The sequence below is a fragment of the Podarcis vaucheri genome (genome assembly GCF_965113315.1).
Source record: "Podarcis vaucheri genome assembly, chromosome: 2".
NCBI lineage: Eukaryota > Metazoa > Chordata > Lepidosauria > Squamata > Lacertidae > Podarcis > Podarcis vaucheri.
The window spans coordinates 82,163,697-82,188,686 of NC_138760.1; the positions used below are offsets into that span (position 1 = coordinate 82,163,697).

The 24,990-nt window shown below is 41.5% G+C and overlaps 1 protein-coding gene and 1 long non-coding RNA gene across 19 annotated transcripts in view; one reads left to right on the forward strand and one right to left on the reverse strand.

The window, feature by feature from the left end:
* Positions 1 to 24,990, reverse strand: part of LOC309526090 — a 399,393-nt gene that overhangs the window by 336,774 nt on the left and 37,629 nt on the right. The window lies entirely within an intron of this gene.
* Positions 1 to 24,990, forward strand: part of ATP2B2 (ATPase plasma membrane Ca2+ transporting 2) — a 358,314-nt gene that overhangs the window by 194,922 nt on the left and 138,402 nt on the right. The window contains exon 1 of one of the 18 annotated variants that reach the window (XM_082211889.1): positions 12,024 to 12,078. The exons of 16 other annotated variants lie outside the window; for them this stretch is intronic. The gene's annotated coding sequence lies outside the window, so the exon portion shown is untranslated. Of the gene's footprint in view, positions 1 to 12,023; positions 12,079 to 13,625; positions 13,696 to 24,990 lie in introns of those variants that run through there. One more of the 18 variants, XM_082211887.1, reaches the window with a different exon arrangement.

Below are 24,990 nucleotides of genomic sequence, written 5' to 3' on the forward strand. Positions count from 1 at the left end.
ATTTGCTTTCGAGTGAAATATAGGCTAGCTTGCTTCCTTACCAAGCTATTTTAATGTTTTCCCAAGCATCCATTGTTCGTAAGTACAGGGGACTTGCGTTTGAATTGACTCTGCACTTTGCGTACTTTTGAAGGTCACAATGCCATTTTGGCTTTGATTAAACTCAAACTGTATTCACTGGTTAAGCTTGACCTTTTAGGACTGTTTTCCATGACATATTGTACATGTGCATGCACGCTTTCTGTGTCAGTCAATGGATATGGTTCTTTTACTGAGATAGAAGACAAAGCTGGTATCTGAGAGATGTTTATCTTTATGGAATATATTCTGATAATTGCTGGACCTCCTATAGTCAATCCAGTTATTTGCTTCTTTTTAGCCATTTCGGTAAGCCTATTTAAGCTGGAGCACATCAAGGTAAGGCATTCAGTTTGTACTAGGACCCAAATATATTTTAGATTGTAACTGCACATTTATCATTTGTGTATTGCAATGCCAAGGAATAGACAGTTGCAGCAACTGCCAGTAACACATGAAGCTGCTCTTCCTTTTACCTTTGAATGGTTTTGCAGCACATGGAAGAATAAGTGGCCAGCTGTTGAAATGTTGCCAGGCACATACTATGCAAGACAACTCTTCTACCCCATCCTTCTGATATGCCTTCTTACAATCAGAACAGAGCATAATAATATGTGGAGGATCACATGGCATAATGCAAAGGTAGCTTAATGCAAGATGTAGGGCTGAAGTAGATGATCTTGAGATAGTTTTAAAGTCTTAAGACCAGGAAGGGAACCCTTTGACCCTCCAGATGCTATTGGAATCCAATTAATATTAATTCCAACTAGCATAGCCAAAGGTTGGAGGTGATCGGAGTTGGAACCCAGCAACATCTGGAGGGGACACCACAGCCATCTTAAGATGCCCTTTCAATTTCATTTTCATATTGTGCACACACAATATGGTGTATATGCACACACATCAATTGTCCTAATTTCCAATACATGCTTTGTGTATTAGAATTTTCTATCAATTCTGTATCCCATGTATTTTATATTCTTATGTTGCTTGACACAACTGCCAGTGCCTGTCCCAAAAAGCCCATTGACTGATCTAAAACAGCCACTGAAACCTTTTCAGGGAGCATTTTGACTGAAATTCATAGCCTGCAATTGATAATCCAAATTGCAAGAAGGGAATTCCTTTTCAGTAACTGATACTACAAAATACATTTTAAAAAAGAGTTTTTTAAAAAGTGCCCATTTTTGTTAGGCTTCATGGTAAGTACTTGCTTCTGTTAAAGCGTGTTCTCCTTCATGGAGAGGACGTGTTGCGGTGGGGGCCGCCAGGACACTCCAAAGTTGGAGGGCGGGCTAATTGATCATTGGCCACTGATGCGGTTGGGGCTTCCCTTGTTGTTGGGAAGAAGTTAATGCTGCCATTTATTGATTGACAGCCAGAAATACTAAAACTCCTTGCATGAGGCTAGGGCTTCCTCTTTTCGCCCATGCATCGGATTGCCCTTCCCTCCCTCCCTAGAATAGGGTTGTTCGCTTTGACCTTGCTATGCCTGTCATGGGGTCATCTGCTTTGGAGCGGGGGCCTGGTAGGAATTTTGTCCATCTGGCTGATTGGCTGGGGCCATTTGGTTTTTGCCTACTGCGTAGCAAATCGTCACAACTTGTAAGGTTCGCGGTTAGGCATTGGTTTATGGTTTGGTTGGTTGAGGGGCATGGATTGGCTGTGCCTGCCCCTCTAATGCTGCTGCTGCAAGGGATTCCGTTAAAGGAATTGGGGGCTAACTATTGCTTGTCCACTCTGTCAAGGGGGCTCGGGCCATAGCAATGAGCTCCTGGTTGCATTTGGGGTGAGGGCAGGTTCCCTGCTCCGCGTAACCCCCAAGTGTATTCCCCTATTCTGACTTTCGCATCGTGTGGAATGTCAGTCTGTCCCCCATGGTGGGGGCAGATAGTCGCAACAATGCCTACGCAACCACTCACAAAGTTGTATTTTAATAAAGTTGTGGCCAAAATTATGTCAAAAATCTTAAACAAAAATTTCTGTGTGATGTGTTAGTTATTGGGGTGGACCTGGGGACCTCGACACGCAAATAAAGCACATCACAAATTTTGTGCCTCCTGTGCCAGTTGCTTTACATAACATTAACTATTAAGAATAAGGATCTATTTTTAAATCATAAAGCTCCTGAATTTATGTATACAATTAGCAACCTTTTAATGCTAATTTTGGATTACTAATTAATTATAATGTAGAAAATGTGTTTTTTTTCTTCCTCTGAGGAGTCTTTAAATCATGGATCTTATAAGAAAAATACTGCCTCAGTTTTAATTATACTAATGTTTATAGGAACTGTGACTATATTTAATAAGCTTTCTAAAACTGTTGGATAGTACAGATGGTAAATTCTGTATTAAAATGGAATTCAATAGCTTGTTTCACTGATAGCTGGCTTTCGTACTGTGACAGTGAAAAATACAGTACAATCCATTAAAACATAATTACTTTTGTTGGGATAATTTTAATATAATGAAACTGCTGCCCTGGAAACCATTTCACTTTTGAAGGTCATAATCCTAAAGGGTCACGTGAATGTTTAATGCATACACTAGATTCCCCCTGCACAAATCCTTCCACATGTTCTTTACATTTAGCAGAATTCAACGCATAATCTGGGGGTTAGATGCAAATATCCCCCCCCAAGTCGAAATAGCACATGTTTAAGCAGCTACGAAGGTCTTCACACCAAGTTACTAAACTGTTTTTGGATCTAGCGACATTCTCTGCCTCCCAAGACTGCTGCTGAATGACTAGAGCCCACCAAGCTTTTCCCCCTCCCCCAATTCCCCAATCAAGAAAGGATATATATATATATATATATATATATATATATATATATATATGCAGGTTTTGGTGTCTTCGGGTGTCTTCCCGTGTAAGAGTCGGGGTGTCTGTGCGACGTTTCGACGAGGTCTCACTCGTCATCTTCAGGCTGGTGCTTTCGGCTTCTTGTTACTGGAACAGAGCAGAGTCTGGTGTTTGAGTTCCTATAAATACTGTTGAGGGGTGTGGTGTATAGCCTCCAACGTTCTGGGCAGAGAGGAAGTTCCTAGATTAGTGTGCCTTTTCTTCTTTTGTTCCTTAATTACTTGAGGGATATCTTGGGTGATTTCATGAGTGATATTCTGAATATCACTGGGTGGGTCATTAATTACTTGAGGGATATCTTGGGTGATTTCATGAGTGATATTCTGAATATCACTGGGTGGGTCATTAAGTGTAGATTAGTTGCTAAAGCTCTCCCCCCTGCAATCCCTACACAGATCTGGCTGGCACAAGGCACAAAACCATAGCTCGCCCCTATACACGAAGCCAAGCCAGAGCACAACTAAATGCAGCACAGCCATCTTCTCAGAAAAACTCTTCACAAGCTCAAGAGGTCAAGACACGAGAGCTTTAGCAACTAATCTACACTTAATGACCCACCCAGTGATATTCAGAATATCACTCATGAAATCACCCAAGATATCCCTCAAGTAATTAATGACCCACCCAGTGATATTCAGAATATCACTCATGAAATCACCCAAGATATCCCTCAAGTAATTAAGGAACAAAAGAAGAAAAGGCACACTAATCTAGGAACTTCCTCTCTGCCCAGAACGTTGGAGGCTATACACCACACCCCTCAACAGTATTTATAGGAACTCAAACACCAGACTCTGCTCTGTTCCAGTAACAAGAAGCCGAAAGCACCAGCCTGAAGATGACGAGTGAGACCTCGTCGAAACGTCGCACAGACACCCCGACTCTTACACGGGAAGACACCCGAAGACACCAAAACCTGCATTCCTATACCCGTGAAAATCTACGAAAGCAAATATATATATATATATATATATATATATATATATATATATATATATGCTTTCGTAGATTTTCACGGGTACAGGAATGCAGGTTTTGGTGTCTTCGGGTGTCTTCCCGTGTACACCCCGACTCTTACACGGGAAGACACCCGAAGACACCAAAACCATATATATATATATATATATATATATATATATATATATATATTTGCTTTCGTAGATTTTCACGGGTATAGGAATGCAGGTTTTGGTGTCTTCGGGTGTCTTCCCGTGTAAGAGTCGGGGTGTCTGTGCGACGTTTCGACGAGGTCTCACTCGTCATCTTCAGGCTGGTGCTTTCGGCTTCTTGTTACTGGAACAGAGCAGAGTCTGGTGTTTGAGTTCCTATAAATACTGTTGAGGGGTGTGGTGTATAGCCTCCAACGTTCTGGGTAGAGAGGAAGTTCCTAGATTAGTGTGCCTTTTCTTCTTTTGTTCCTTAATTACTTGAGGGATATCTTGGGTGATTTCATGAGTGATATTCTGAATATCACTGGGTGGGTCATTAATTACTTGAGGGATATCTTGGGTGATTTCATGAGTGATATTCTGAATATCACTGGGTGGGTCATTAAGTGTAGATTAGTTGCTAAAGCTCTCGTGTCTTGACCTCTTGAGCTTGTGAAGAGTTTTTCTGAGAAGATGGCTGTGCTGCATTTAGTTGTGCTCTGGCTTGGCTTCGTGTATAGGGGCGAGCTATGGTTTTGTGCCTTGTGCCAGCCAGATCTGTGTAGGGATTGCAGGGGGGTGCAGCATCCGGAGGTGCCACTATAGTTTGGTTGCTGGATGGAGTCTGTAATATGTCTGTGGAGAGGGTCTGGGTTTGGGTCTGGTGTGGTTGATTGGTGACGGCGTTCTGTGTGCCTCTGGTTCTGGTGTCGGTTTTTGTGGGGAGGGCTAATTTCCAGATGTCTGGCAGGCGGGACGTGTCGTCACGCTTGTTCATGTTGTGAGGGTGTTTCTCTATCTCGATGGCTTCCATGATTATTCTCTTGTGGTGATGTTCCATGTTAAAGAGCAATTTGGAATCTGCAAAATTAATTTCGTGTCCTGTTTCTTTCATGTGTTGGAAAAGAGAGGAAGTTTTTTCTTCTTTTTTGACGGTATTCTTGTGTTCTGCGATACGTGCATTTATTCGTCTGTTTGTTTGTCCAATGTACGTGGCTGGGCAGACTTTGCAGGGTATTTCATAGACCCCTTGGTTTTCCAGCTGGATTTTGTCTTTTGGGTTTCTGAGGATATTGGCTATTTTTTGGTTGGTGCAGAAGGCTGTTTTGATATTGTGTTTATGGAGGATTTTGCTGATTTTGTCTGTAGTGCCCTTGATATAAGGAAGGAGGGCCATGCCATTGTTTTCTTCTGTGTCTTGGTTTTTGGGGGGTGTTTCTTTTTGGATTAGCTTCGTAACCCTGTTTTTCTGGTATCCATTGGCGATTAACACATTTGAGAGATTCTGTAATTCAGTTGTCAAGTGGTCTTTGTCAGCCAGGCGTTTGGTTCTGGAGATGAGAGTCTTGGCTACGGAGTTTATTTGTGCAGGGTGGTGGTGTGATTGTGCATGTAAGTAACGGTTGGTGTGTGTTTTTTTTTCCGGTAGATAGTGTGCCCTAGGGAGCCATCAGGTTTTTTGTAGATTAGGACGTCAAGAAAGGGGAGTTGGTTGTTGTCTTCTATTTCCATAGTGAATTGTATTTTGGGGTGTAGGCTGTTGAGATGTGTGAGGAAGCTATCTAGTTTTTCTTTCCCGTGTGGCCAAATTACAAAGGTGTCGTCAACATATCTGAGCCAAAGTTTGGGTTTGTGTTCTGACTTGTCTAAAGCATTGGTTTCAAAGTGTTCCATGTACAGATTTGCGATGACCGGTGAGAGGGGTGATCCCATGGGTGCTCCTTCTATCTGTTTGTATCTTTGTCCATTGTGGATGAAGTACGTGTTGGTTAGGCTCTTTAACATGGAACATCACCACAAGAGAATAATCATGGAAGCCATCGAGATAGAGAAACACCCTCACAACATGAACAAGCGTGACGACACGTCCCGCCTGCCAGACATCTGGAAATTAGCCCTCCCCACAAAAACCGACACCAGAACCAGAGGCACACAGAACGCCGTCACCAATCAACCACACCAGACCCAAACCCAGACCCTCTCCACAGACATATTACAGACTCCATCCAGCAACCAAACTATAGTGGCACCTCCGGATGCTGCACCCCCCTGCAATCCCTACACAGATCTGGCTGGCACAAGGCACAAAACCATAGCTCGCCCCTATACACGAAGCCAAGCCAGAGCACAACTAAATGCAGCACAGCCATCTTCTCAGAAAAACTCTTCACAAGCTCAAGAGGTCAAGACACGAGAGCTTTAGCAACTAATCTACACTTAATGACCCACCCAGTGATATTCAGAATATCACTCATGAAATCACCCAAGATATCCCTCAAGTAATTAATGACCCACCCAGTGATATTCAGAATATCACTCATGAAATCACCCAAGATATCCCTCAAGTAATTAAGGAACAAAAGAAGAAAAGGCACACTAATCTAGGAACTTCCTCTCTACCCAGAACGTTGGAGGCTATACACCACACCCCTCAACAGTATTTATAGGAACTCAAACACCAGACTCTGCTCTGTTCCAGTAACAAGAAGCCGAAAGCACCAGCCTGAAGATGACGAGTGAGACCTCGTCGAAACGTCGCACAGACACCCCGACTCTTACACGGGAAGACACCCGAAGACACCAAAACCTGCATATATATATATATATACACACACACACACACACACACACACACACACACATATATACACAGGGAGAGAGAGAGAGAGAGGTGTATGCATGCACATTCAACTACCTAACAGCATCTGCGTCACCCAGATCACAGTCTGAGAGATAAAAAGAAGAAGAGTTCTGTTGTTAGAGAGGTCACTTCATGGTTCACATGGAGAAGCTGCTTTCAACAGAGCCCAGCAACAGAAGTGTGCAGCCGTATTGAGGCAGCACCAGGTGCTGAATTTTTGCACCCCTAACAATTTTGTAGCTGGGGCAACAGCCCCTGTGGCTCTCCCATGCTACACCACAGCTTAGATGCCATTTTGAGCTAACCAGAGTTATATTTTGGATATAAAAACTCCTAGGGGCTGAGGGGTCTTCACCCCCAATAAAATATTTGAGGGGGCTGGCCCCCCAAAGTTGATAAGCATTGCTATTCAAATGGTGTGCATGCACCGTGTCATGTGATCAGTTATGTGGGACGGGGCTTCTCTGTCCACCCCCATATTTTTTTCAAGTTGGCACCCTTGGTTTCTCACCAAGGGTGCTTATTTTTTATGTTCCACATTTTATTTTAGTTATTCATTGTTTTTCTGAGTCACCCCATAGCTTCATAATATTGGTTGTAAGCAACAATGGGCATTTGTGGATGGATATACGTTCTTTCAATAACAACTCCCACTCACAATTTATCTCACTATACTAGGCTATGGTCCAACACACAGCTAAGTGTCGTTATGCCCACTAATTTCAGCAAGCCTATGGTTATATCCAGTGCTTTTTTTCTAAAAAAAATGTTTAGGGGTACACTCATTCTCACTCAAGGAAATCACCATTTTACAGTTCAAATCGGGGGAAATAAATACAGCAAATGGACAAAAGTACAAAGATTCACAAAATGTTTAGGGGTATGCGTACCCCTGCATCCCCCCAGAAAAAAGCACTGGTTATAATTATGTGTACTGTGTCCTTAATGCTCTAAAAAAGCTTACTATTGAATGAATAATAGCTTATCCTTGCATGTTTTAAGTTACTACTTCTTTCAAAGTACACTTCTGTTCAGAGGTCAAGGTTTTTACAAGCCTAGCCTGTCCTTGCATATATCTTGCTTCTTCACTCACTTTTTAATTCTCTCATGTCCCTCCCACAAGTATGCCAGAACTCAATGTGGAGATCAAACACCACACTGGGAAATCCTGTCCTATGTCATCACCTTTGAAAATGTATGTCATCCTGGCCTTCCAGCAGAGCTATATGTATATGTCTGGCAAGTAAGGCTGAATCAAAACAAAATATGAGCAGTAACATAAATAAATAAACATTTAAAATATCTTAATAATCTCTGCACATTATTTTATCCAGCATTATTCAAACTAGCAAACCCACCAACAATCCAGCAAAATGTAACATAGCAGGACATCATGTAACCAAAAGAACTCATAACACAATGCCATATCAACAGCTAAGGTAAAGGGACCCCTGACCATTAGGTCCAGTCGCAGACAACTCTGGGGTTGCGGCGCTCATCTCGCTTTACTGGCCGAGGGAGCCGGCGTACAGCTTCTGGGTAATGTGGCCAGCATGACTAAGCTGCTTCTGGCGAACCAGAGCAGTGCACGGAAACGCTGTTTACCTTCCCGCTGAAGCGGTACCTATTTATCTACTTGCACTTTGACGTGCTTTCGAACTGCTAGGTTGGCAGGAGCAGGGACCCAGCAACGGGAGCTGACCCCGTTGCGGGGATTCGAACCGCCAACCTTCTGATTGGCAAGTCCTAGGCTCTGTGGTTTAACCCACAGCGCCACCCGAATCACTAACCAACAGCTAGACTGCAGTTAATTGCTATAAACTGTGGCAAAAGGGTTGATTTTTCAGCCCTGTTTGAAAGTGTGCAGGAATGGAGGACTTCCTGATCTGACATGGGATCATTTCCCCACAACTGTGGGGCCATTCTTCAAAATGCCCTGGCCTGTGAGCCTGCCATCCTTTGTTGCCGCGTACCTCAACAGGGCTTCAGAAGTGGATCTTAAGGGGCAAGTAAGCTGATATGGGATGCTGGCAGCCCCATAAGTTACATGGCCCCAAACCATCTGGGGCTTTAAAGGGCAGCATCAGAAGCAGTTTAAATTGGTCTCAGAAAACACTGGAAACCAGTTCATCTGGTGAAATCTTGGTGCAGTAGGCTATGCTTGCCTGCTCCGAATGTAGATTCATTTCATTTTCCAAACTGTCTTTACAGGCAGTCTTTCCATTACATATCATTTTGGAAAGTGATTAATAACCAAAGTAATGGTTCGAGCCCCATGTTGGGCAAAGGATTCCTGCATTGCAGGAGGTTGAACTAGATGAATCCCAGCATCCGCCCCCCCCCCACCTCTACAATTCTATGATTTTATAAGTCTCCTTGGGGAAACAAATGATTACAGCAAATACCCTGATCTGAGGAAATAGTGAAAGCAATTGCTTTGTAACATTCCTGAACAGGAAATCATACAAACACCAAAGCAAAGTCAACGTTGTTTATCTTTCTTTATAACGTTCTCAAATCACCCTAGTTACAAGAAACTAGGAATACTGTACCACACAGCTATTCTAAAAAGCATCTTTTCCCCACCCCACCTGATGAAAGCTGCACACAAATCTTGTAGACCACAGGACCGTAAAATTGTTTTCTTAGGAACTCGCATGATATAAGGGACCTAATACCACCCAGTGCAAATAATTGTTTGTTGAGACATAGCTAAAAGAGTAGTGTTCATCAGCTGGATTAGACCTTGCCTTGACCTATGTTGGCTGTGCCTGTGACTCTCTAGTCTCTTACCCCAATTCCCAGCCCTCAATCACTGTGTTTCCTATACTGGTTTACCAATAGCCAGAAAGTCACAAAAAAAGAGGCAAAACCACAAAATGGTGCTCCAAAAATTTAATTGCAATATGAGATGTTCACAGTATGATTCAATATATTGGTTTATATACAATGCAGCATAAGTGCAAGGAAAACTATCATCCCCTTTTCTTTATTGCACCCAAAAAAGCCTTTCCTTTGAGTTGGGAGCTTCATTCGTGCAAGCTAGTTCTGGCTGATTTCCCTGACCTCTTCTCTCCATTGCCGCTACCACACTTCCTGGCTTTTTCTGAGGGCCCCTTGACCCTCAAAAGAGCCCTTTCTTCTGCAGAAAGCTGCAGTGTGAGGAGGTAATATCCCTTGCATAAGCATTCTTGATCTCATGCTGCACCAAATAAGCTGATAGCATGCCTTGGTGCTCTGAATACCCCCCTGTGGTTACCTCATTGGACCAAAACACTGCAAGATTTTTATTTTCACTGTGGGGAAGGTTATATGTTGACATGTTAACCATATCACATGCCACTTTAAAAAAATCAATTTTTAAAAACATCAGTTTGAGACTGTCTCTTCTTTGTCATTTTGGTGCTGGCTATTTGTTCTACCTGCTCTTAAGGAGGTCCAAAACACCAAGCTGTTCTCCTGTAATAAATGTCAGTGTGTGAGAATGTTTGTGAACAATTTGTGGAAGTATGTGAGAGAGCATGTTTTCCTTCAATTCTGTAAGAACTAAGAAAGCTTTTTTATATTTAATCAGAGTCTCCCTGTCTATAATGGAAATGCATAGTGGTGTTTGCTGTTAAACCTTTGGCCCTGGTAAAATATTTTGTTGATCCAAATTAATGTTTCATAATTTCCTGGTGAAAATCCTGCCATATCTGGACTGAACAAGCAGTCCATAAGTGCATCACCGGGTGTAAATGTATGGGCCATGTGTACTGGGCATAACATGTGGTGCCTGTTCCACATCTGCATACACAAAACATTTTATTCTCGAATCAGTGGAGACCAATACTTGTATATTCTACCTAGTCCACACACAGTCTAGATCTTTTCATATTTTTTGCTTCTTGAGAAACTGGTTTCATTCTGATAAAAGCTCATTGCAGATTTAGTCTGCATTACCCTGAAGTGTACACATTTGAAAACAGATAAAAACAGACTTATACCCTGATTGCAAACACTTCTTTCTTCAATTACCGTATTTTTTGCACCATAACACACACTTTTTTCCTCCTAAAAAGTAAGTGGAAATGTCTGCGCGTGTTATGGAGGGAATGCCTACGGGTGGCATGCCTACGGATTTTCCTCCTCTAAAAACTATGTGCGTGTTATGGTCGGGTGCGTGTTATAGAGCGAAAAATACGGTACCTGAACACATGGATGGAGGAAAAAGCATAGATAACCTAATCAAGGGCAGGGTTTTCAAATGCATATCAAGTTACTACACCCACCCTTGTGGGCAGCAGGACCTAGAATCAATTTAAATGGAAGGTACAATGTTGAGGATGAGCATGAAGGATTCTGGATTAAGAAAAACTGCTTTTTGGTGCTACAAGCAGGTTAGTGTGTGTGTGGCCCAAGACAATGTCTAATATCAAAAAAGACACATAGGCACATACATGCAAAGCACTTCATGCGCCTGGGGAAGCAACTGATTTCTCTGTCAGTTGCTGCCCTACTCTGAATGGCAATACAGAGGAGCTAGCAGACTTACAAAGTAGGTTTCATGGGCTTCAATGGGATGAAAATAGGAAGCTCCTCTTGAAAATTCCAGCACACATGTGGTCTTCTAGATACTAATCCTTGCTACATAAAATGCTCTGTTTAAATAATCATGTGGTCTCTCTCTCTCTCTTTCTACTTTCCACTCCACCAGTGAAACATATATTCCACCCCGCCCCCAGAGTTAAGAGGCTTTAAAAAGGTTTCTTGGCAGACTCAATACTTTTGCTATATGTGATGAGGATGAAAGGATGGAGTCAGTGGCACTTTTCCTAAGGAGGATCTAGACTGCTTTGAGATGCTTAAAGTAGCATCTGCTAAATCTTCCTAACTTGCTTTCTACTTCATGATACTCTTCAGAATTAGAACTGGGCCTTTTGACCTTTGTAGACTGAATTCACAGAGACCAGCAGCCACAGCAGAGAGTCTGCACCCTAGAGTGGTCCATTGTTTCCTGCAGAGGGACCTTCAAAGAAGCAAGTATTGAATGCTGGAAAAAGAATTGTGAAATGTTTGGAGTTGGCAGACCAGGATTGCTTTTTTTATCTTTGAGATTTACTGTTAGACTAAAACGACTCAGCCAGACTTGGTCAGTTCCTCACTATGCATATTACATCAGGAAACCCCTTTGTTCTTTTGTAGCATAACTGCTTCACTGGCTACCTTTTGTTCCCAGGGTTGTGTACAGTTAAAAAAATTGAAGAAGGGGTGGAGATCAAACACACCCTTTCTAAATAAGTAAGGCTTGCTTCATCATCCCACAGATGGTATTGTTGCCTTTGGAAGGTTTAAGGGAAGAAGGTAAGATGCTGTTGTGACTGTTTAAATAGTCTCACATGTTGTTTGCCTACTTAATCCAATTTCTGCAATTTGTTGGTCCACTTGGTGGCCACCTTCTCACTTTTTGATTTCTGTAGTGCTTAATGTACATATTTCATTGCTTCGTGAGAAAATAAAGTATTGGTGATATGCTTAACAAAACCCTATTATTTCTGACCAGAACTCTTTTCCCACTATAAAGAACATCAACAGAGCAAGGGAAGAACAATTGCATTTTGAGTTGCTTTAAGGTGCTAGTGGTTGTGTGTACTTATATGAGTGCTTTCAAGAAGGTAAATAATTTACCCAGTGCTATTATTCTAGAAGAAGAGGTGCCAGAACTCACCATGAGCGCCTCCCTTCTTCTCTTAGAATGGCAATGGAACCCACCTGAGAGGTGCTGGAACTGAGTTCCAGCAAGTTCCAGCTGAAGAAAATGCTGGATTTACCTCTTGAGCCAGTAAGGGGGGGAACCTATTTTTTAAATATTTAAAATATTCTGTTCAATTAGAATGAATTATACATCAGAAGGGTTACCATGCATTGTTAGAATGTCTTGATTATATGTGTGTGTTGTGTTATTAATCAACATTATGCAAAATATTGTACTTCCATATACCCAGTGGTTGATGATTTAATGCCTCTGATAGTAAACTAAGAATGGAAATAGTAAAAAGTGCAATAAATTGGAGCCCGCAGTTTACAAAACTCTAAAAACCAGTATTTTGGGGAATGAAAGATTTGAGTGATGGAAATGTAAAATAACCGTAATTTTCTTCAAACCTTTAGAGTCACAGGTCTGTTTTGTAGTTGTCCCCCCCCCATTCATGTTATAGTTTTTTTCTGACGATTCAAATCCAGGTTGTTGATTACTTATATTCAGTATAACAGTTGCTTGAGAATGTAAGTTCCTACACAGCTATGCCAAGCCAGAACTGCTACAAAATGTTCTTGTTCAGCTACCCAGCCACCCATTCTCCTGCAGGATATTATAAGCTGTTAAGGGTTCAAGAAGCACCAATTTTCCTTCCTTGCACTTCACAGAGCCTGACTGAGCAGAGAGTGGAAAGGCCACTAATACTGAACCCTGAAAACAAGTATCTAGAGACATCCTAACTTGGTACATAACTGCCAGTCAAGGAACTGGCTGCTTGAAGTACTGTTCCCCCACCCCCATGAATCTGCCTCAAACATTGATTAAGCAGAAGGCCTTCTTCAAGGCCCCCTGACATCTGAGGTTAGGCATTGCGAGGGAAGGAGAGAAGGAGAGGGAGGGGTGGAAGAGTGTCTTCTCAGGTGTGGCAGCCTGAATTGAGGTATGCCCTTTCCAGTAAATTCACCTAGTGGGTGCCAACTTTGTTGTGTATTTGGCACCTAGCAAGGATTTCTATATTTGCACAAGCTTCCCAGTCTGTTTTAGAACTGGTTATAGTGTTGTCTTTATAGCTATTTTAATAGATTCTGTTCCTGAGTGCTTTTAATGGAGTTTTTAAAAACTGTATTTTTATCTTAAATTGTTCTATATGCAGGGAGCCTTTCTCTGAGGCCAGCCTATAAAAGGCTAATACCGCAACCTTGTGCAAGTCCCATTGCATTCAGGTAAGTGAGTATAGGATTGCAACCTAAAGAAATAAAAATTAAAGGAATAAAGGCACAAGAGTTTCAATCTCTTTGAATGTGCTATTGCCTTAATACCTCACATCCAAGTCCCAGTGACGTCGTCCTTAGGATTCAGTTCTCAAGTCTCTACAGGCTTGGGAATTTCATGAATGTGAAACCTTATTTTCCTCTCTGTTGAAGTCTCAGTGATTTCCACATGCTGTCATTAGAATAAGTACCTGAAGGAAATTTTGGGAACGTTAAGGCAATTTATAGGCTAGAGCAACAGACTAGAAGCACAGCACACAGAATTGCTGCTCCAAGGACAAAGCTTGAAGAGGGTAGTGCTGTAAAATATAATGAGGGATATTCTTAGCTATTTCTGTCTTATGATTATCAGAGCAAGCAAGAAAGTCACCAGCAGTAAGAATTACTGCAGTAGTTATGGGCGGGCCCAGCTTCAGTTCTACTTACCTCTGGCAAAGTGCTGCTACTCCTATGGTGGACAGTCCTTGAAATCGGTACTACTCTGGAGGGAAGGCAGCAGAATTTTCTGGGGCTGGTACACTGTGGGTTGCACCTCCTGACCCACTTGCAAAAGAGGGCACAGATGACCATAACATTTGGATATGCTATGTTGTTATAATTTCATTTTCTGTTGCTGTAACACCGTGTTATGGTGAAGGGCAGGTAAGAAGTCATACAAATAAATAACTTGTATTACTGTAAATTTTAGAGGGTTCGTTGGGGTAGAAGGTAGAGTAGAATCATTTGCATGTTGTTTGGTGCTATAAGATCACATGAACAAGAGCATTTACTCAGGCTGTCTGCTGATAAACCCCTACCTCTTACCAATATGTTGGTTGAATTTAATCAGCTGAATAAATAAATTCCCGTTATAAAAAAGGCCTCGGTATAGCTGACTTTTTTTGAGACACTTACAATTTTGAGGCTACTTACAATTAACAGAAACCCAAACACCTTTCTCATTTTTTAGATGGCAAGGTGCTTGTTGCAGAATTGTCTTAGGTTTACTCAATAATACGTCCCACTCAGTTTAACAATATTTACTCCCAAGTAAGCGTGCACAGGACTGCAGCATTTGCATTGGTTTTCATTCCTTTTTTTATAGTAACGTGCCAGAACCATTTAACTCCTAACTCCCGCCCCTCATAAAACAAATATAAACACAAGGTTCAGTTGCACTAATTAGCATTGATCTGTACCATCTAATCAACAGGCAGAGCAGTCCTAATGAGGGGCCAGGGACACCTGGAACTGTACAGCCACCATTTAATTGAAAGCACTGCTGGCTCTTTCTGATCAGGGCAGGGGGGTGTTTTGGAATTTGCTGTTTGGTCTTTTGCTGAGTCAGCTCCAGGCTGGCACACCAGCAGTGTTCCAGATCAGGCCCCTCTCCAGAAGCTGAAACAACATCAGATGCAGCAGATCTGTGGTCAGCCCTATGTTGCCCCGGCTCTGCCTATTTATGTAGAGATTGGGCTCTGCAACAGTGGAGCCCCACCAATCAACAACACTGTGTCTACCAGTGGAGGCCAGTGAGCAGGAGCTATGTTGCTTCTAACCCCTCTCCACAACCATCAATATTAAGAGGGGTAGTGGTTTAGGGTGCAGCCTAAGTAGTTAGTCAAGGGTGGGGAGCCTGCCCCCCCATATGTTGTTGCATTAGAATTCCTATCAGCCCCAGGGAGTGTGGCTAATGGCCAGGGATTATGGGAATTGTAGTCCAGCAACATCTGCAGGACTTAAAACTCCCCACCTCTGCTTTCATAGAATCATAGAATCATAGAGTTGGAAGAGACCACAAGGGCCATCGAGTCCAACCCCCTGCCAAGCAGGAAACACCATCAGAGCACTCCTGACATATGGTTGTCAAGCCTCTGCTTAAAGACCTCCAAAGTAGGAGACTCCACCACACTCCTTGGCAGCAAATTCCACTGTCGAACAGCTCTTACTGTCAGGAAGTTCTTCCTAATGTTTAGGTGGAATCTTCTTTCTTGTAGTTTGGATCCATTGCTCTGTGTCCGCTTCTCTGGGGCAGCAGAAAACAACCTTTCTCCCTCCTCCATGTGACATCCTTTTATATATTTGAACATGGCTATCATATCACCCCTTAACCTCCTCTTCTCCAGGCTAAACATGCCCAGCTCCCTTAGCCGTTCCTCATAAGGCATCGTTTCCAGGCCTTTGACCATTTTGGTTGCCCTCCTCTGGACACGTTCCAGTTTGTCAGTGTCCTTCTTGAACTGTGGTGCCCAGAACTGGACACAGTACTCCAGGTGAGGTCTGACCAGAGCAGAATACAGTGGCACTATTACTTCCCTTGATCTAGATGCTATACTCCTATTGATGCAGTCCTGATATTTATGTCTGGGGGAGAAAAACATAAAAGAGAGATTGCTCTTTTTATAAAAAAGGGTTAAATGAATAAAAGCTGAATTTTGGCAACATTTGCATTAAACAAAAGGGTCAAATTAATTCTGAGTAGTAATAAAGAAGAGGAGATGCACAACAGCAAAATATCAAGAAATGGGTAGGAAAACATGCCACAGCTACAGTAACAGAACATCTGCTATAACCTGTATATGTTGAGCCTGTGAGGGATTAGGGTTGTATAGAAAACACAAACACAGTGTAAAAATGACAGAAACAGTCCAACATTCCTGGAAACACTGTCAGTGTCCACCAATCAAGGTCTGTGCTTGCAGTGATGCCCACATGCTTCTCATCTAAAGGTAGTAGCCTCCAAGACAATAAGTATGGATTAATCCCTCAGGGAAAGAGCTTTCCCCAGCATTTCCCCCTGCTCTGGTTTAAATGAATGCTAAAAAGGTAAAGGGACCCCTGACTGTTAAGTCCAGTCGCGGACGACTCTGGGTTGCGGCACTCCTCTCGCTTTACTGGCCGAGGGAGCCGGCGTTTGTCCGCAGACAGCTTCTGGGTCATGTGGCCAGCATGACTAAGCTGCTTCTGGTGAACCAGAGCAGGGCACGGAAACGTCGTTTACCTTCCCGCTGGAGCGATACCTATTTATCTACTTGCATTTTGACATGCTTTCGAACTGCTACGTTGGCAGGAGCTGGGACAGAACAACAGGAGCTCACCCTGTCGCGGGGATTCGCACCTCTGACCTTCTGATCGGCAAGCCCTAGGCTCTGTGGTTTAACCCACAGCACCACCCACTTCCCTTCAAAAATGAATGCTTAGAGTTCTATTAACTTTAGTGAGGACCTTGAACTTTAAGGTTTAATATGGGGAGGGGATAATTCTCTCATGGATGAAGAGACAGCAATGTTGTCTTCTATGGGGTTGATTCAGTATGTAAAGTTAAGGCAAAAAAGAGACACTCTTACTTATTCCTTCCCATCAACAGCATCTCCAGGCATATCCATCACCTTATATCTCAGATCCTCTTATCTTACCATTTCCTTTTGTTTTGATTCATAAAGAGGGGTGAGCATGTGAAATGTATAAGGAGAGCACGCAAGCAGGGTGGGCTTGGGCAAAGTAGGACCCTTTGCCTATATTTCATCTTGGGAGATATCAGCTGTGAAGTGAGAGAGTGGAGTGTCCTTGAATTAGGAGCCAGGCTGCAGCACCATTTGAAAAAAATAGGCGATACCAAGCAGAATGGATTAATAGGAAATAAAACGCAATGAACAATGTTTATTTATTTATTACTGAAATGGAGTTAGGAGTAATGGCCTAGTGTTTCCTCTCACTTGGGCATCAACTGAGTGCTATGATTTCCCTGTGCTCACAATTGAGTTACTTACTGGTTCCTTCAAGGGCAAGGGCAGTGTAAATCACCATTCTCAAACCAATTAGTGTTGTTTGCCAGTGAGAAACATTACCTACATGAACTGCCTTGCTATAGAAAGTTTGAAGTCTCCAGAGCTATAGTCCATTGAGCCATGTGAATAATTCCACATACAGATGAACTTCTGCAGGCATTTTCAAAAACTTTTGATTTGACAACAATATCCCATTGCCAAATAGTCACTGAGAACTGTGTGTTGGAAATATCAATTGGCATTGGCTTGCTTTTGCTTTTTATTTAGTAGATTTCTTGCATACCTTTCATGATAGGGTCCCAGTGTGGGTTTTTGTTGTTGTTTAGTCGTTTAGTCGTGTCCGACTCTTCGTGACCCTATGGACCAGAGCATGCCAGGCACTCCTGTCTTCCATTGCCTCCCGCAGTTTGGCCAAACTCATGCTGGTAGCTTCGAGAACACTGTCCAACCATCTCGTTCTCTGTCGTCCCCTTCTCCTTGTGCCCTCCATCTTTCCCAACATCAGGGTCTTTTCCAGGGAGTCTTCTCTTCTCATGAGGTGGCCAAAGTATTGGAGCCTCAGCATCACGATCTGTCCTTCCAGTGAGCACTCAGGGCTGTTTTCCTTAAGAATGGATAGGTTTGATCTTCTTGCAGTCCATGGGACTCTCAAGAGTCTCCTCCAGCACCATAATTCAAAAGCATCAATTCTTCAGCGATCAGCCTTCTTTATGGTCCAGCTCTCACTTCCTGTGTGGGTTACAACAATGTAAAAATACAATATTAAAATCAGAACAATCAAGAATCGGAAAGAGGGGTGTCTTTAGCAAACAAAGTTATACAGTGAAGGTGGCAGGTGCACCACCATGGGGAGGGCATTCCACAGCTTAGTGGATGCTACAGGTTATAGCTTCTCCTGGGTCTCCATCCCCAAAACTCTGAGGGTGACAAAACTACTTTGCCACACAAGTGGGTCTGTAGGGTAGAAGGTGATATTTCAGATATTGAAATATATTGTTGATATAGTTCAAAAATGGAGAGGGGACCTCAAATAAGATACAAGGAGGCAGGGGCATGCATTGTTTGCAGCACCTGGAAGGCTCAGAAGAGAGACCTTATATATTGCACCCTCCAAGACTACACCCTAACCCTAGCTGCAAAGGAGTTCCAGGGATTGTTTACTCATGAGAAGACCCTTATTCATGAGCCATGGGGAGACCCTTGGTGTGAACATACATACTCCACTAATGCTCTTTGGCCTGAGCCTTTTGGTGCTGGGTGTTCTCAAGGACTGAGGGGTGGCTCTACCTGCTCCATGACAGCTCCAAGAGCTTTTCAGCATGTCTCCCACTGAGAGGACCCCTCCAAGGGATCCTCATCACCAGTTCTAGGGCACCCTGACTGCTTCTCAGGACCCTTGACCTGTGGAGTGTCCGGTTCATCCTCTAAGGCCTCAGTGCCTGGCACCAGGTCAGTACAGGGCATGAACCCCCCAAAATAGTCAGAAGATTGGGAAAACAAAGAACAGTTTAAATAGCATTGCTTACTTTAAATTTAACTTGTCAGTTAACTTTTCAGTTATAGGAAAAAATAAAGGACACCTAGTATATTTGCAGTATTTCATGTGAACTGATGTGGCCTAGTGCTTTTTATATAAGGCTAGAACTATGAAGACCCAAATCCCCAGCCCCCAGCCCCAGCAATAAAACTTTGAGTGACATCTCAAGATTATTGTGAGGGTAAAATGTGAGCTATAAATTATGAGGAAACTGTGGACCAAAGGCGAAGTAAGGAATGCAGTAAGCAGTTCATTATCAAGTGTATGACGTGGCTTGCACTCCTGAGATAATTCATTCTCACAATATGTGTAGAATAGCTCACTGGGTGAACTATTCTACACATATTGTAGAATATGTTCCTCTTTACTGGCAGGAAATAGGATGAAGGAATTACTCTCCTTTTTTTAAAAAAAGTGCTCATTTTGTGGGCTCTATCTGTTCGGTGTTCCAGTCCACTTGGATTTTAGTTGAACTAGGAAAATTTATGCAATTCAGGAGCATGTAGAGCTTTTCCACAGCTCTCATTTAATTTGTAGCTTTCCGTTACTAGTAGCCTAATACAGACTAAGAAATTACTGCGATACGAAGTAATCCTGAGGTGATGGTAAGTAATATTCCTTTGGTGCAATGTTTTACTGACGTGCATGTCCACTCCTTAATATTGGTAAAGAACACACAAATAGGCTTTTGTTTTAGTAAATCAAGATTACCTATGGTATTTTATCAGTGCACATGGGCGAATATCAGCAAAACGCTGCACAGGAAAAAAATATTGGAGCCAATGCAATGCCACTTAGTAACATCATCTCTTACTAAATTTGATTGGCTGCGTGCAAGTGAAAGCAATGATGAATGAGGGCGCTGAAAATTATTCCAACTCAGCGCCTTTCCTTTGGACAAAATACAAATTAGCATGTTGACTCCTTGCAATGCCTGGCAGTTTATTATGCCACATGTCCAGGAGGAGTAGGCACTCTTAGATACTTGAGGCATCCAGTTGTTTTGATAATTACTTTATAAATTATATGCATGCTAGGGATATTTGGGATCTTTATGGAGTATTATTTCTCTCATCTATAGTGGTATATGGAACCATTACCCTGAAAAAGCAGTGGGAAATTGCTTTCCACTTGTTTGAGTACCGCCAGGGGAAAAAAATCACTGCTTATACCACACAAGGAGATTAATCAAAGGTATCCAGTACCAGCATTGTTTTTTCTAGAAGAAAAGCACTGAGTATAAGGAAGAGCAAATGGCTACTGTAATCCACTCCTATGACTTCTGCATTATCTGCTGTTTGTTCCACTTTTTAGATGGATGCGGTTTCTGTCAATTTCTAAACACACAGTAATATTTGTTTCGCAGCAAAAATTCCTGCCTTCTGTGAACTGGTTAGTTGCTTGGATTAATTATAGCCTTTCCAATTTAAACAACAGTTTAAGATCTTGAAGTCAACATGGGTTCACTGGTACAGTTTTCTTTAGTTTGCTTTTAAATTAAATTTAATATCAGGTTGGGTGGAGAAAGACAAAAACAGAATAAAGCACAATTATTTTTGTGACACTGCTTTTTTTTACTGAGATGAAATGAAATTGAGGATCAGAATACTGAGGTAGGGCCAGTATAATTTGATTATAAAGTACTTCAGATCGGTTTTTAGCTTAAATTATACACTGCCATAGAAGATGGGAGCAAGATCTAAGTAAGTTTAGGTTTCAGACTAAGTCCATTCCTTCGCAGATTCATCTCTGATGCTGCCATTTTCAGCCCCTCCACTCGCAAAATTACTCTACTGGTGGAGCTATACCAACAGAATATTCTACTTGTTGGAATCAAGACCCAAGTTTGGGGCAAGTACTGTTTGGTTGAGAGAACCTCAGCAGATATTTAACATCACAAAACATGCAGCAAAGCAAAGCATGGAAATATAGCCTGTAAAACCTTTAAAATGTTCCTTCTCCAGTGACTCACCAAATGTCCAGTTTTATTTTTTTTTTATAATAATTTTTATTACATTTTTCCAAATTACAAAAAGAACAGAAAGAAAAAGCAGAATAGAAGAAAAAAAGGAAAAAGAACAGAAAATCACATCCATTTCAACAGCTTATTTCAAATTTCCATTGGACTTCCCCACATCTCCCGCATAATGCATTCTTGATAATAAAGTCATCAGCAAATTATACCCTTATTTCGTGTGTTTCTTTATATTTTCAGTTGCAATTTAAGTTTAGATCTCTTATTCTCCATTTACTCTAAAAATATCATTTTTACCCATTTAAACTTTGATTCTTTCACAAATGTTAGCAATTTCATAGATAATTAAATTTCATTGCTGGGGCTAACGTTCCAAATCATACGACGTCTTATGTTTCATACAGCTTATAATACTTTTGCAAATAGTCTTTAAATTTTTTCCAGTCCTCCTCCATTGCCTCTTCTCCCAGGTCTCGGATTCTTGCAGTCATCTCGGCCAGTTCCATGTAGTTCATCAATTGCGTCTGCCACTCCTCCAGTGTGGGCAAATCTTGGGTCTTCCAATGCTTAGCGATAAGAATTCTTGCTGCAGTTGTTGCATACATAAAAAAAGTTCTATCCTTTTTTAACACCTTTTGGCCGACAATGCCCAGAAGGAAGGCCTCTGGTTTCTTGGGAAAGGTGTACTTAAACACCTTTTTTAACTCGTTATAGATCATTTCCCAAAAGGCCTTCAATCTTGGACAAGTCCACCAGAGGTGAAAGAATGTCCCTTCAGCCTCCTTGCATTTCCAACATTTATTATCAGACAAATGGTATATCTTAGCAAGCTTGACTGGGGTCATGTACCACCTGTATACCATTTTCATAATGTTTTCTTTCAAGGCATTACATGCCGTAAACTTCATACCGGTGGTCCATAACCTTTCCCAGTCCTCAGACATAATATTGTAACCAATGTCTTGAGCCCATTTTATCATGGCTGATTTAACTGTCTCATCCTGAGTGTTCCATTTAAGCAGCAAGTTGTACATTCTCGATATTACCTTGGTCTTTGGTTCTAACAACTCTGTCTCAAGTTTCGATTTTTCCACCTGGAATCCTATTTTTTTATCTAGCTTAAAAACCTCATTAATTTGGGCATAATGTAGCCAATTTTGCACCTTATCCTTTAATTTTTCAAAGCTCTGCAACCTCCAATTACCTCCAATGTTTTCTATTATTTCCCAATATTTCGGCCAATATGCCTCCATATTGGATGTTTTCCGAGCTTTGGCCTCTATTGGTGAAATCCACCTCGGGGTTTTACTTTCCAATAAGTCTTTGTATTTTTTCCAGACCATAAATATTGCTTTTCTGACAATATGGTTTTTAAACATTCCATGTGTTTTCCCCTTGTCATACCACAAATACGCATGCCAACCTAACGAATTATTAAAGCCTTCCAGATCTAGGACATCAGTGTTTTCCAATAAAATCCAATCTTTCATCCAGCAGAAGGCCGCAGCTTCATAGTATAACCTTAAGTCCGGCAGGGCAAACCCCCCTCTCTCCTTTGCATCAGTTAGTATTTTAAACTTTATTCGGGGCTTTTTGCCCTGCCAGACAAATTTAGAAATGTCCTTCTGCCACTTTCCGAAACAATCCACTCTGTCCACAATCTGCAAGGCCTGGAACAAAAACAACATTTTTGGCAAAACGTTCATTTTTATAGCTGCAATTCGGCCCAACAAGGATAGTTTCAATCTTGACCAAATTTCTAAATCTTTTTTGACTTCTGACCAACATTTTTCATAGTTATCTTTAAATAGATTCAAATTCTTAGAAGACAGATTGACCCCCAGGTATTTCACTTTTTTAACAATGTTTAGTTCTGTTTCCTTCTGAAACCCCTCTGTTTCAGTAACCGTCAAGTTTTTCCCTAACACCTTAGTTTTTTGTTTGTTCAGCTTAAAACCCGCCACCCGACCAAATTTCTGAATCAATTCCAAAACTCTTTTTGTACTAGGTTCTGGCTCCTGTAATGTTAAAACCAAGTCATCTGCAAATGCTTTCAGTTTATATTGTTTCGCTCCGACCCGTATTCCTTGTACCTGCCGATCCTCCCTTATCATATTCAGCAAAACCTCCAGGACTGAAATAAACAACAGAGGGGATAGGGGGCACCCCTGGCGTGTTCCTTTTTCAATATGAAGTTCTTCTGTCACCACATTGTTCACTATCAACTTAGCTTTTTGTTCTGAATAGATTGCCTCTATTCCATTCTCAAACCCCCTTCCCACTCCCATCCCTTCCAAGTTTTTCTTCATAAATTTCCAAGAAATGTTGTCAAAGGCCTTCTCCGCATCAATAAAAATTAACACTGCTTTGGTGTTAATATTTGTTTGTAAAAGTTCCAGAATATCGATAATGTTCCTGGTATTATCATACAAATGTCTACCTGGGAGAAAGCCTGCTTGGTCCTTATGGATTACTTCATTTAGTACTTTTTTAAATCTGTTAGCCAAAACATCCGCAAATATTTTGTAATCCACGTTTAGGAGTGAGATGGGGCGGTAGTTCTTAAGTTGAGTCTTTTCAGTTTCCACTTTAGGTATCAGTGTGATGAATGCTTCTTTCCACGTATCTGGTGCCCTCCCTCCCCCCATAATCTGGTTGCAAACCTCCATTAATGGTTGTATCAAATAGTCTTTTAAAATCCTGTAGTACTTGGAGGTGAGTCCATCAGGGCCCGGAGATTTGCCTAGTTGCATATTCTGAATGGCATCCTCGATTTCCTGTTGTGTTATTTTACAATTCAAGATTGATCTCTTCTCTTGAGATAATTTTGGTAGGCCGTTATCTTTCAAGAATTGTTCTATCTCAGTTGCTTCCTCGGATTCTTGTGTGTACAGTTTTTTAAAGTATTTCTGGAAACACCTTCTAATTTCTCCCGGTTTCTGAATGTTTTTCCCTTCAACTTCTAAGTTGGTGACATAATTTAATTTTTGTCTCTTTTTCAACTGCCAAGCGAGCAGTTTCCCACATTTGTTCGCAGATTCAAAAGATCTTTGTTTCATTTGTTTGATTTTCCATTCCACTTCTTGGTTAATCAATTTCGCATATTGTGACTGGTGAAATTTGATTTCTCTTAAAGTCTCTTTTGATTTTGGATTCACTCTTAATTTTTTCTCTCCATCACTTATCTTCTCCAATAACTTGTCTTTTTTACTATTCCAAAGTTTTTTCTTGATTGTATTCTGTTGTATCAGAAACCCTCTCATAACAGCTTTGCTTGCGTCCCAGATAATTCTTTTTTCCACCGAGGTATTCAAGTTAATTTCAAAGTAATCCTTTAAAGTTTTTTGGGCCTTCTTTACGATCTCTTGATCTCTTAACAGGTTGTCATTCATTTTCCATCTGAAGGAATCGGCAGTAGTAAATCTCATTTCCATTTTCAAAGCGTTATGGTCGGAGCAAGTCTTTGGGCAGATTTCTATTTTTGTAGTCTTAGGTGCCAGCCCTCTAGTTGTCCAGATTTGGTCGATTCTTGTCCATGACAGGTGGGCCTCAGAAAAGAAAGTTCCTTCTTTACCTAGGGGGTTTCTCGTCCTCCATAAATCAATTAGGTCCATATTGTCAGTTAGTTCAAAGAAAGTTTTTGGTAGTCTTCCATCTTTAGTCAGATTCTGATTCTGTGACTTATCCATCAAAGTAGAGACGACCCCATCCAAATGTCCAGTTTTAGAAGCTCCTTCCAAGTTTTCCCATTTCCCTAGCACAGAGATAGACTGTGCATTTGGTAAGTCATAAAGTGGTTTACTTACAAAACCCTTCAAAGGTCAGAGTCATGCTTTTCCATACAGCAATCCGAAAAGTTGCATAGGCAGTCAAAATGTTGCTTAGTTACAGAAGGTAAATGTTTCTAAACTATTGGTAGAGGGGAAAAAATGCTACTATTAGACTCCATTCTGGTCTGAAACAAAAGA